Source organism: Desmodus rotundus, chromosome 8, assembly GCF_022682495.2.
Source record: "Desmodus rotundus isolate HL8 chromosome 8, HLdesRot8A.1, whole genome shotgun sequence".
NCBI lineage: Eukaryota > Metazoa > Chordata > Mammalia > Chiroptera > Phyllostomidae > Desmodus > Desmodus rotundus.
In genome coordinates, this window is record NC_071394.1 from 86,035,438 (window position 1) to 86,050,086 (window position 14,649).

The window sequence follows — 14,649 nt, forward strand, 5'->3', positions numbered from 1 at the left end:
GGGGAGCGAGTTTCAGCAGGCAGGACCCACACCCACAGACAGGTTCTCCAGTGGGGAATCAGGCCTGCATTGTACCTAGGCTGCTATGAGACTTGCCTTTGCTAAAACTCCCTCACCCTGGATTGAGGCAGCAAATGTTTACTGAGTATCTTTAACTTCCTAAAGTCTGTGCTAAACCACCCAAATATGGAGTGTAACCAGTTCAACCACTTTCCCCCTTGAGCTGTAACATCCTTCTCTTTGAAGTAATTAGCAGTACTCTGTCCTTTGTTGTCTGTAAAAGGTAATCACCTACAGTGAACCTGTGCATAGTAAATGAGGACCATCCTCCATGTAATGTGCCCGGAAAAGCAATAAAAGCCTGTCCAGGCAGGGGTGGGCTCTCTCCAGCCCTCTCACCCTCTCTCACTTAAGAGAGCGGCCATGCTGTCCCTTTTTCTCCACAGGATTTCTGTAGTCCGTGTGCATTTGTCTACTGCAGCCACAACACAGGATCCTGCTGGCCAGGATCCGCATCAGGTGATAATGGTAGAAAGAAGGGGAAGGAACTAATCAAAGAACATGTATGAATGAATGACCCATGGACATGGAATGGGGTGGGAATGACTGTGGGAGCAGGGGTGAGCTGGGTGGAGGAGAGCAAAAGGGGGAAAATTGGGACAACTGTAATAGAATAACAACAAAAAAATAAAAATTAAATAAAATGTGTAAAAAACATTTAAAATAATAAAAGGTATAGCTGAGCCCTGGCCTGGTGGTTCAGCTGGTTGGAGTGTCATCCCATACCTCAGAACGTTGTGGGTTTGATCCCTGGTCAGGGCACATACAACAGGAACTCAGTCGTGTTTCTCTCCTACATCAATGTTTCTCTCTCTCCCTTCCTTTCTTTCTAAAATCAAAAAACATATTATGGGGTGAGGATTAAAAAAAGGTATAGCTTTGAGTCTATAAAGCTAGAACACACAAGTAATTTTTCTAAAAGGCAGGAGAAGGGCTAGGGGATTTAAGAATTAAAATACCAGAAAATATACTCCAAACAGAGTAGCTAAAAAATGAGGTTAGTAATTTCCTCCCAGAAGGAAATGTGATGCTTGGGCAAAATTCCCTTGTTTATTTTGCGTGGTCTTAACTCAAACTACACAAAAAACAGAAAGCAATGGCAGGAAGTGCCTTTCTGTGCCCTGGCGGGGATGGGGCTCTCCAGGCGAAGCCTCTGGATGTCTTGGGATTAGTCAAGAATCCTCAGAGCGACTTGCCCAAAACACTAATTGTATTTGTGTCTCTGTCTTTAACTAGTGGCTTAGTCAGCTATCATCATAATCCTTTCTTTTTTAGCTTTAAAAAAAATAAGGTTAAAACTCTAGTTTTATTTTTTATTTTCCTCTAGAAGAAAATAATATAAATGCAAATTTGAATGTCTTTTATATACTCTTTGTTTTTAGTAAATATTTAACAACCTTGATCTGGGAATGTTAAGTCTCTTTTCTTACCTCAGTCATCCAATGGTGGAAACAGAAAGCAAAGGCCTTGGGATGCCTGGACTCTGTGCTTAGCCATTAGCTGCTTTCCTCAGGTCAAACGTCCATCCTGTGGTTCTGCAGAGAAAAGAAGCAAAGCAGAGACAGTGCACGTCGGGGAAAGTGGGGCTTACATTTCAATGATCTCATGTGACAGAGCAGGACTCGTCCCCTGTACAGTGCAGGTGGTAGGAATATGTAAATCTAGATTCTAGATTACTGCTTGTCTTACATGAGTTGGTTTTGTTAGCAGATAACAAGCCTTAGTGGCAGGCAACATTTAGGAAAGTATTCTTACATTTCATGGAAGAGGGAGAATTAGGGGCTTGTCATTTTCTAGAATTTTCTGTATGAAAGGCAGATACTGAGTGTTTGATTGTGTCACCTGCTGCCACAATAGGTTTTGAGATTTGTTTGTTTTTACTTATACAAATAATATATGAAGAAATTAATATTGAAAAAATGAACACATTATAGGTAAAAGTTTCTTTGAAACCCTTGCCCCCCAAATCCCAGTCTCCCCACCCCATCAAATGAACTTATATTTTCAGTTTGCTACACATGCTTCCAAACCTTTTTCTTATAGATTTTATACATATATATGTACCCACATAAAATACGTGGTATGGTTGGATTTTCATACATGGTTTTGTCGTATGCCATCATTCCGTGATTAGCTCCCTGCAGTCACGGACACATCTTAGTGCTTTTTCGAAGCTCCTCATAGCTCTGCCTTGTTAGAACAAGCAAACTTGTCGCACTGTGTAAGGTGCCAGGTTGGCTATTCCATGTTACGGTTTTAGCCATTTCTCTATTGACAAACATTAAAGTTGTTTCTGTTTTCCTTTTATGTTCCTTTTTTACCATCAAAACTAATGTGACAGATTTACCTGTGAACAAATGTGATTTTTGCCCCTGAGGTTAAATATCAAGAAGTGGAATGGCTGCAGGGTAGAAATTAGAAGTTGTTCATATGTTTTATTTTAATAGAAATGATCAGTTTGCCTTCCAACACGACTTTAAGTCATCAGATCCAGCATGTATTTCTTTTTATTTGTTAAGCTTTGGAATGGGTTCACCCTGGGATCCAAACAATGCAGGGCAGGAGGAATACGAACCTAAGTCTTTCCCTCTAAGAAGACGTACGAATCATATCTATAGGGCCCCCACATACTAACTGGCAAAAGAAATCCAGGGAGACTAAACTCGATGCCAAAAAGGCTGGTTACTTAGTGAAGGTGGGGGGATGAGCATTGGATGGAAAGAAGGAAGAAATGGGGACAAGTAGTGAGAATGAGGCGCCACAACGCTTCTCCGAGAATACTTATACCTTTTATGTAGCTGGGACTCTTGGAACAGGGTAATGGTTCACATACTTCCAGAATAAATAAATCATTCAGATCAACCAGGATTAGAAGAGAACCTAAAGAAGAGCACCAACAATAAGGAACCTAACTGTGTTACAAATAAATAAGATAACCACATGGAAGAGGCAGGGAAGAAATGACCTAACTTAAGTAACTCTGGAAAACAATAATTTGACTGGACACTATGAGACTAACGATGAAAAAGACTGTGGTTCGGTTAGTACATTTGTTTCTATGGCTCTCACAGAGGACTGTTAGTAGTTCTGAAACTATTTTATGTGCAAACTAGTCTGAGTCCCACTAGGAGACAAAAACCACATAGAAATTTGAATAAGGAAAATTTAATATAAAGAATTATTAACTATAACAAGGGATTGGAGAAATGAAGGGTTGACTAGTAAGAAGTAGAGAGAATGCTCGAGAACACAGGGATATCATATATAAGTAGCAGTCATTGCCTAGGGCCAAGAGAGAAAAGACAGGGAGGAGCCTCGCTCCCCCAGGCCAGCAATCCCCACCCTTGTGGAAGAGAGCAGACCACGGTTCACTGAACGACAGAGAAGTCGTTGTGGTGCTGCGCTGTCAGAAATTGCCAGAAATCCACCCACCATGGTGCCAGGAAAACGACTCATGGGCCGGTGTGTCGATGGAGGCATTCTGCTATGAAACTGTCTGACAGGGCAGCAGGGGAAACCACGGGGCATGGGTGCTTCTTGCTGTGTATTACAGGAGCCAGCTGCTGGAAGCTGATATGGGGGAAGCTGTCTACACAGCAGGGGCTGGACATGGAAAAAGCCGCCTGCATTGCACGTGCTGGAAAAGCCACTCATGCTGCAGGAGCTGGGTGCTGGAGAAACAGCTCACACTGCAGACACCTGCCCAAAGGACATTGAAGACCTGGTCTCCCTCCTTCCTCCTTCAATGTCTCTCCATCGCCCTCTACTGACGATGTTAAACATCGTGCTCCCTGACAAAGGAAACTAAATGGATGAACTCTACTTTTGCTTATCAGGTAATGAAGGATGAATTTGGATTTGAGACGCAATCAATTGATAACTGGTAGAGTCCATCCCTTTATCCATCTGCTCCCTTTTACAGACCTGAACCCTCATACAACAAAATCTCTCTATATTTCCGCCCAATAAGAACAACCTTTCTTCTGAAATGAAGTTCTCAGCTTTTCCTGAAATGAGGTGACCCAAATCCCAACAGTCACTGAAACCACCTCTGGCTATGTTAATTGCTCCTTAAATTCAGTCACAGTTTCCCTGAATATTCTGTTACTTAAAGACCAAACTGTTAAGTTAACATGAGCAACTTGTATGTAAAATAAAAATGAGAAGAAAATAGTTAGCATATACAAATAAACACATGTGTATAATAAGCTAGTAGAAATGTAGTTGCTAGAATTGCCCACAAGGCTGTAATTTATATCTATGACTTCCTTCTTCACTGCCTGTTCAGTATTTCCCTCACTCTCAGGCAGAACCTCGGTTGCTTGGGGTTCTTTACCTCGTGGAATGACCCAAGTCTTGATTCTCAAAGGCTCTTGAGGGCTTAACTGTCCGGCCTTTCTTGCTTGCTCTAGTTTTCCATTAACCTTTACTATTGGGTATGGAAGTACTACCAGGTGGCCTGGAGAACTCCTGGGTGTATATAGGTACAGAAGTAAATATCGGTGCACGTGTTTGTGGCGTTAGTACACGTGTGTATATTTACTAGTGCTGTCTGATGAGAGGGCCTGGCAGCGATGACACACCAGTAGCAATGAGAATACCTACTGCCCAGGCCTGGGTTTCTAAATGTGATTTTCAAAGAAAAAAAGTCCTCGGAGAAATTACTGATTCTAGCATTGGGACAGGGAAAATACAAGACGATCCCAGGGCATCTTGTGCACAAGGAAGTAAGAACAAGCTCCGGAATGATGGGAGCATGTTGAAAGGACACAGGCCGTATCTTGAAGGGGCCTTCAATGGCCAAAGCTGAAAAAATTTGAGCAACAAAATAAATAATTGGAGTAATTGGAGTATTGGAACAAAACCCACAAGGTAAAAATTCATGACCCCATACTTATGTAAATAAGTAACTGAATGAATAAATGAATGGAAGAGAAGGGACAGGAGAGTCCTCCTTACAGGAAAATTACAATTAATAAACATAGAAGAATAAGAGAAATAGAAAAACCACCATTAGAACACCATATAATGATTGTTGCATGCAAGATCCATTCTGAAATTAGCTAGCACAAGTCTGAAGATAAACAGGATATTTATACTCTCTAAATGTTTCTCCACCAAACTATCAATTACAAGGGGGAAATAGTAATTCTGCAGTGGTGATACCTGGCATACACCATCTTAACCAAATGATGAAGAGTGAAGGAAGACATAGTGACATCAGGCACCCCCTGATATGCTGATGCACAATATCGCTTCTCTGGCAGCCCTACCAAAATGTCATGACTTTGATCCCGTCATGAAAAAAGTCAGACAGATCCAAATTAAGGGATACATTTAAATACTCTTCAAGAGTGTCAAGGTCCTGAAAGACTGAGGAACTTTCCGAGATCAGAGGAGACTAAGGAGACATGAAAACGAAGTGCAATGTGGGATTCTGGAATGGATCCTGGACTAGAAAAAGGACATTATTGTCCTTGATGTACGATGTGATGAGCAGGGCACGTCACCTGTGTGGTCTTCCTCTCAAAAACCTGTAACCCCAGTCTATTCACGCAAAAACAGCAAAGTACAATGGAGGGGTTGCCTGCAAAACACGTGACCAGTACTGAAAACTGTCAAGGTTATCAAAACAAGGAAAATAAGAAACCGTCACAACCAAGAGGAGCCTGAGGAGGACAAGACAACTAAATTGAATGTGATATTTTAGATGGGATCCTGGAACAGAAAAGGACATTAGATTAAAATGAAGGAAATTTGAACTAAGTATTGGTTTTATTTATTAATAATGTGTCAATATAGATTCACTTATTGTGGCAAATGTACCATACTAATGTAAAACGTTAATGAAAGGGGCCACTGGGTGTGAGGTATATGGGAACTCTGTACTATCTTGTCGGTTTTTCTATAAGTTTAAAATGATTCTAAAATTTAAAAATTTAATTTAAACACAGAGACTGTACTAGGAAGAATGGTAAAATTCCAATAATGTCTGTAGATTCCTCAGTAGTATTATATTAATGTTAAGTGTCTGGTTTTGATAATTGCGCTGTGGTCATATAAGGGATTAACATTAGGGGAAGCTGGATGGAGAGTACACGGGTACTCTTTGAACTATTTTTGTGACTTCACTGTAAATTTAAAAATATTTCAAAAGCATATTTTAATGAGCTTGAAATACAGCCAGTTTTTTTTTTTTATGGAATCTAATCTATGGCCTTGCCCACCATTCTTGGCATTGGCCTGGCAATGATATATGTATACTTTTAAAGGTATAGACTATGTCAAGTGTAGCCAATGTACATATGGCTTAATTTTATGGAAAGCAGCTTGGAAGTCCTGAACAAAGCTGGAAGCGCAACCAAAGCAGTAAATGAGACCGCCTGGAAAGTCCCAGGGAAACACTGTGAGACATTACATAATGGCAGCCAGAGCAAGGGAAGAATTTGTTTTAGGTTTCCAGTTTAAATACATATATTTATGAGCACTGAGGAATGCCAGTGGAAGTCATTGTCTGACCTCTGCAGTGGAGGGAGGGTGAGCTGTTCCCCCCCCCCCCCCCCCCCCCCCCCCCCCCCCCCCCCCGCCTGTGCTAATCCGCAGGCTTTCCACCTGTCAGAGCAGGGATGCAGAGCAGCTGTCTCACCTGGCTCCTCAGAGCAGCTCCTGTGGGAGGAGGAAGCTGCCTGGCCAGGGGGGCATTTTCAGGCCTCTCAGGGGTCTCTCTGCGTTTTTTGTTGCTGGCGTGAAGCTGACTTCTCTTGCTCTTAAATTTGGCTCAACACCTTGCTCTGAGGCTGTTTTTGCAATCTGTCACTCCCTTGCTCCATCTCTAGAGAAATTTACCTTGAGAATTTCCTACTCGAGGGCCTTAGGTTGGGAGACCAGAGTCAGGGCACATTGCATATTTGCACAGCTGAGGGGCGCTGGTTGGCCCCCCGTGGCAGTGAGAGCCATGCACTAGAAGGCTCTGACACCTGGGATTTCTGCCCGCTGCTTCTAGGTGTGCAAGTTATTCGACTGTGAGGATTCTCCCCTGCTGGGGTTGACTCCAGAAGATAGAGGAGATGCTCCCTGCAACTGTAAAATGAGCATACTGTGTCTCTTCCTCCTCTTTTATCCCGTTTCTCTCAAGTGTGGTGGCAACCCCTCTTCCCCGCTGCTACTTGCCCTGAGCCAGTCCCTGCTAAAGTGTAAACTCCAGGTCGGGGTTGGGGTGGGGGAGGTAAGGTGTAGGGCCTGAGAAAGTACTTTAAAATTCTTTTTCCTTTGCCACTGTGATAGTTAATTTTACGTGTCAATTTTACTACCTTTAGGCAGATAGCAGTAGCTACTAAATCATTATGTCCAGGTATGTCTGTGACGGTGTTTCTTGAAAATATTAGCACTTGAATTGGCGAACTGAGTAAATCTAATGGCCGTCCCCAAGGCAGGTGGGCATCATCCAGTGGGCTGAGGCCCCAAATAAAACAAAAAGGCAGAGGAAGGGCCAACTCTCTCTCTCTCTTCTTGAGCTGAGACATTGGTCTTCTTTCCTCAGACAGCAGGGCTTCTGGTCTCAGACTTTCAGATTCAGATTGGGATTTACACCATCAGCCCCCAGTTCTTAGGCTTTCGTACTTGGACTGAAAAGCACCACTGACTTTCTCAGTTCTCCAGCTTGCAGGTGGGACTTCCAGATCTCCGTAACTGTGTGAGCCAATTCCTATAATAAATCTCCTCCTATGTATCTTTATGTATATCCTACCAGTTCTGCTTCTCTAGAGAACCTGGACTAATACAACTTCCTCTTGGTTCACTTCCAGTCCCCTCCTTTCAGCTTCTCTTCTTTCAGCTTCTCTTTATAACCAGTGTTTGAAACATAGAGTGTGGGAGAAGATTTGCGTTCATGATGCAGCAAAGTCTCCAAATAGCTGTGTGTCATTCAGGAAAACCAGTAAACCTCCCTGAGCCTCAGATCCTTCACCTGTTAAATGGAACTCTCGGTGGCTGCCTCCCAGGCTCAGAGGGCTCCACTAAGTGTGGGGTACTGCCCTAGAGAGTCAGCTTCCGGAGGGCAGAAGCCTCATGACCGGAAGTGTGTTTTCTCCCAGGGCCTTGCACAGTGCCCAGAACACAGTAGGCACTCAATAAATGCTTGCTGAATTAACAGCTGACTATAAGAATGTTAGTCATTATGATTATGCCTTCATATATGTCACGAGCCATGTCATTTAGGTTAAGATGGTCCTGGAGAAAACCAAAAACAGCACTATGGTGGTAGAAGGGGAACTAAAAATTATAGGTGCAACACTTTGAGAAATAAAATGGCTAAGAGTTGGCATGGTTGCTCCAGGTTGTTTACTGACCATTTCTCATTTGAGTGGCTCAAGGGGGTCTCTGTGCTCCTCACCTGAGTGGCCTGTCTGGGCTCTTTGTTTCTGGACATTGATTACCCAGTTTAAATCCTAACCTGCATAGCATGCCCATTTTCTTCTGAATGGCTTTGGAGGAGCCAGGAAAAGCTGATTCCGTTTTTAGAGTTCAAACAAGCTAAAAGACTTTGGAAGAAACAGAAGGCAACCATTCTTCTGAGAGATAAAAAAAAAAAAGGAATTATTTCTTTTAAGCAACAATAAGATGTTCTGCAAAAGAAACCACCTCTAACTAAGGCTCTTAAATACTAAGACATATGATAATTGTAATAGAAATTCATTGGATTATGAAGATGTAGTTGGAGATATGTTCTAGAGCATGGAATATTGTGACCAGGAGATGGAAAATAGTTGATAATGATAGGAGATTGGATTTTCAAAAAGAGGGTAAGCAGAAGAAAAGGAGGGGAGGAGACTGTCTAAGTAATACTCAACAAAACTTCCCAGAATTCAAGGACAGAGAATGAAGAGACTCATCTCTATGGAACTTCAGGACGACAGGGCTCAAGAGCACCACTTAAAAGCTCAGAGAGAGAGAGAGAGAGAGAGAGAGGGAGACGGGAAAGAAGGAGAAGAAGGAGGAGGAGGAGGAGGAGAAGAAGAAAAACAGAGAGGAGAGAGACTCTCAAAGGACCGGGAATGAAAAAGGACATCACACTTGTAAACCACAACCTCCAAAGCCGAAAGGGAACAGTGCCTTCAACATTCCAGTGGAAAATTACTTTCAACATAAAATCCAATATCCAATTAAATTATTAATCCACTGTGATGCTTAATAAAGATACTTTTTAGACATGCAGTGTCTCACAAAATTTACCTCCCAGACCTTTCTCAAGAAGCTAATGGAGGATGCACCCCACCCAAACGAGTGAGGAAACCCAGAAAAATACACAGGATCCAGAAAATAGGATTCTAACACAAGAGAGAAGGAAAGGGCATAACAGCCGGGAGGCAGACCAAGCCTGGCTGGGTCAGGAGCATGAGAACTCCAGGAGGAATTCTCCTGAAGGGAACGGAACTGAGAGAAGAGCTAATGCCTCCAACCATGTGGAAAGTTGTATGGGAAGAGTTAACACGGGGATTACAGAAAACAAAACAATTTTTTTTTCAAGGTAAATACTAACTACACACACAAACATTGCAACAAGAAAGGAAATACTATCATCAAACAGTACTTGCCTTAAGGGTGAACAATGTTTTACATGGTCATAATAATATAAACATTGAATAATGACTTAACTAAAATTGTAATATCTTAGTCAGGATCATAACAAGAAACAGTTCTCAAATGGGGCAATTTGAGGAGAATTTCGTAAAAGAGAGTTTGTGGGCAGGATGAAAATAAACTACAAAAACAATATTGAAAGTAAACTGTAATTGCCTGGCCGAGCAGTTTGGTCCCCATACACCGAGGTTGTGGGTTTGATTCCCAGTCAGGGCACATACAAGAACCAATGAATAAATAAATAAGTGGAACAATAAATAGATCTCTCTCTCATCAGTCAATAAATAAAATTTAAAAGAAGAAAGTAAACTGTAATTGGAACATAAATGAATAAATAATCCCCCTATTATTTGGGGGAGAAAATGAAAACTACAAGGGAAGGAGCAGTACCAGTATGGGGGTCTTATTACCCCTCCCCCCCACCTGAGTAGTCAAGTGGGGAGCAGCTGTCAGAAACTGGAGAGGGTGCCTGACAGCAGAGTCGGGACTCTGTCCCTCACAGCAACCTGACAGGGAGGTAACTGAGAGCAGAAATACCTCTGTTGCTCTCCCTCCCCTCCCCTGCCTGCCTGCGCGCCACATTGGCCCAACCCACTCAGAAGCCTGAGGGTAAGAGAGCCCATTGATGTGGTCTGCACAGGTCAGAGTGATTCTGGAGGGATTCAGGGAAGATATCCAGCACAAACCTTGGCAGGTGGATACAGGAAGGCAATGTAAAGAGAGAACAATTCTCATGTGTCATAAAGAGCAGGAAGTTAGGAGCCAATGTCTAAACTGGTCCATCAAGAAAGGTAAGATCAGCCTTTTATCATGTAGAAATATGGCAGCAAATGCCAGGAAAGAGTTCAAGGAGTTGAAGGAGTGTGCTCTGGGGAGTGAGAGTGACAAGGTGCTAAGAAGACTTCAAAACTTTGTACGCATGTAACTTTGATTCATGTGAAAAAACAATACCCAGTGTAATCATGAGAAAACATCAGACAGATCCTAATAGGGGACCATCCTACAACATACCCAACCAATGCTTTTCACATTGTTAAGGTCATTAAGTACAGGGAAGTCTGAGGGACTGTCATAGTCAAGAGGACCCTGAGACATAGCACCTGAATGTTATGTGGTATCTGGATGAGATGCTGGAACAGAAAAATTATGTGAGGTAAAAACTAAGGAAATCTGAATAAACTTTGGAGTTCAGTCAATGATAAGTTATCAATATTTGTTCATTAATTTTAATAAATGTACTATGCTAATGTATATGTTAATAATAAAGGAAACTAGGAGCAGAGTACATAGGAACCCTGTACTATTTTGAAAAGTTTTATATCTTAAGATTGTTCTAAAATATAGTCTATTCAAATACTAAAGAACTTTACAGCAGAAATAAGCTTAAATGACACTAAGAGAAGTTTACATATTTTATTTTATTTGCATTATTTAGAGGTTGGGTAGGGTTGGATGTTGTTCCAGGTTTTTAAATAATTTTCACATTCAAGACATAATATCCCAGAATCTCAATAACGATTCCGGTTATTCATTCACTGAACAAGTGTGTATAAAAGGTGACTGCATGCTGAGCAGTACCCTGTGCTTGGCACTTGGGACACAGGGACCTTTTCAAAATACAACCTTGTCGTTATTGCCCTGAACCCCCTCAGAAGCTGCCAGTGTCAGGAACTCTTAGATTCAAACCAGGTTACAAAGGCCCGCCTGCTTACCCCTCCGGGTCTCTCCAGCTCACCGCGCACCATTCCTTCACACCTCTCTGCTCTCTAACCACACTTGTCTCTTAGGTTCTTTGAAGCTGCCTTGTTCCCTACCTACCCAGAATCTTTGCATATGCTGTTCCCTCTGCCCAGAAGACTCTTCCTCCCTCTGCTCCCCTCCCTTTTGCCCAGGTAGTTCTTATACTTGGAGCCTCAGCTCAGGTATGTATGACTTCTTTAGAGAAAACCCATCTACTTGTTATTATCTGTTGGTCATGTAGTTACTTGAATAATGCCAGTGTTCCCCATGGAATTTTTGCTTGTAGGTCCAATGACAGCTGGGGCACGATCTTGTTAGGGACAGTGTCTGCAGTGTTCACAATGGTCCCCAGTTCCTAGCAGAGTGCCTAATGTGGTTCGGGCACTCCATGAGTACTTGTTGAAGGAATGAATGAATGAATGAATGAATGAGTGAATGATAACCAGGATATGGTCCATAGCCTTCCAGTGTAGTGTAGATCCAAACCAGGGTGTTAGCTCCTGAGAGAGATAGCGGTGGCCATTCCTCCAGCTACGGTCTGGGTTCCAGCTCCCCCTGGGCCTGGCTGCATCAACTCAGGGTCCACCCCCTACAACAGTAATGTTCACGTACCATCTAGCCATTTGTTTACTTCAGATTTGCAAAAACCTACTGAGGTCTGCATCCATGTCATTCTTGTGTTACTCTTGAGAAGTCGGACATCCAGAGGTTAAGTGAATTGCTCAAAGCCACGCAGTTGCTAAAGTCCATATTTAACCTTGCTTTCTCACTGCCTCCTGGACTCTACTTCCCCCAAACTTAGCACCAGCTCTGGGTAACAGAGTATTTGCACCTGCAATGGGGGCTTTGCCCCAGGACAGCGATTTTCTTTTTTTTTTTTTAATTTTTATTGTTATTCAATTACAGTTGTATGCCTTTTCTCCCCATCCCTCCACCCCAACCCCGCCGAACCCACCTCCCTCCCCCACCTCCACCCTCCCCCTTGATTTTGTCCATGTGTCCTTTATAGTAGTTCCTGTAATTCCCTCTTCCCACTGTCCCCACCCCACTCCCCCCTGGCTATTGTTAGATTGTTCTTAACTTCAATGTCTCTGGTTATATTTTGTTTGCTTTTTTCTTCTATTGCTTATGTTCCAGTTAAAGGTGAGATCATATGGTATTTGTCCCTCACCGCCTGGCTTATTTCACTTAGCATAATGCTCTCCAATTCCATCCATGCTGTTGCAAAGGGTATAAGCTCCTTCTTTCTCTCTGCTGCGTAGAATTCCATTGTGTAAATATACCATAGTTTTTGGATCCACTCATTTGCTGATGGGCACTTAGGTTGCTTCTAGTACTTGGCTATTGTAAATTGTGCTGCTACGAACATTGGGGTGCATAGGTTCTTTTGGATTGGTGATTCAGGGTTCTTAGGGTATAATCCCGGCAGCGGAATTTCTGGGTCAAAGGGCAGTTCCATTTTTAGTTTTGTGAGGGAATTCCATACTGTTTTCCACAGTGGCCTCACCAGTCTGCATTCCCACCAACAGTGCACTAGGGTTCCCTTCTCTCTGCATCCTCTCCAACATTTGTTTGTTGATAGAACGGCGATTTTCAATCCGTGTGCCGCAAGAATTTTTAAAACATGCAATGAGTCTCTAGTCAGGGGCACTGACCTCTTTTCCCTTAGAGATTGTCAAATTAAAAAAAAAAAATGATAACAGCCAATATAGTAGCCGTCCGCTGTGAATGATCAAAATTATACCTATTTTTGTCAGGTTGGCCAAAAAGTAATATATTTTTTCATGTGCCACAAAATTTTAGTAATTAGTTTATGTGTGCCATGAAATGAAAAAAGCTGAAAATCGCTGCCCTAGAATGGTATACATTCTCCCTATTGTTAGGGCTCCTGGGACCTGGACCGAGCGCCCCCTGGCGGTTACCATGGAGAAAAGAAATAGAATGGCGTTGAAAGCAAGGATTTCGTGTGGTGGCTCTGCGCATCACCCTCACACGCAACTCCCTGGGACATCGAGCTGCTGGTTTGGGTTGTCGGTCCCGGATGTTCTGCCCATCCCGACAAGGGTCTCAGCGGGTTCTGGAAGGCTGCAGCACCGGCACCCAATGCAAAGTTGGTGGGGAGAATCATATGAGTGTAGAGCCTCCTTCCTGAGTCTCAGATGCCCGGCCTGTGAAGTGGAGGTGATGAAAACTATCCTGTTCAAGCCAAGACTGCCCAGGGCCGGACTGCATCCAGGCAGCCTTGGGGGACTAGGACAGAGGCTGGGGGCTCTCAGGAGGGCTCCAATTCTTCGCATAAATCCCTAGGAAACTTGCAGCTTCAGTCTGCTGGGAGACTGGGAGGGGAGGGTTGGAGGTGAAACCTTTACCTTAAATATCTTGGTTAGTACATAAAACACACTACTTGATCAAAATACCAGAAATAAATTAGAATTTTGGTCCACTGCTTCTAAGCACTCTTTATAAAAATGGTCTTTAGTTGGCTAAAAATGATTCAGGATACAAATTATTTCCATGATCACTATATCATTGCTTCTGTTTCAGGGGATAATTTGACTCCTAACAAAATCCAATCCTTGTGTTAAGTATTTTTTCTTATCTGATTAGGTTCTGGGTATATTGGAGAAATATACACATTTGCATTTTCTCAATAGTTTATTTTAGGGTAATTTAATCTGTTTAATCCCCAGCTTCATTCCAAACAAGGATGGAGGCAGCAACAGTTTCTTGCCTACTGATGTGTGCCAGGCACTGCAGACAGAGAACTGACTTGGGATGGTGAGGGGTGGCTGAAATTGTGACTGGGCCACAGGATATCCTGGCCTTGGTGGGTGAGACCATGTGTTATATTTGCTGAGTATTTCATCATCTGGTCTACTACACAGCTGAGCTTGCTTGCAGTTTTGAGGAAGTTGTGGTCCATGGAGGCTGGGGGGGGGGCGGGTACTGGCACCTCATTTTATCTCAGTTCCCATTACAGAGGTTCACTTCTTGTAGCCTCACAAATATTCTGAAGGGTCAGGATAGAGCAAGGGAATGAGAGTAAAAGAATCACTGAAGAAGACCAGAATGGGGAGGATGTTGCCAAATGTAAATTTATTACCATTATTTCCTGACCAAATTTGACCCTTTGATGTATGTGGTTCTTCCACTTCTACTCTCACCCCACAGGAATGTTTATTGTCTTCTAGAAGGGAATGCTTTCAGTCC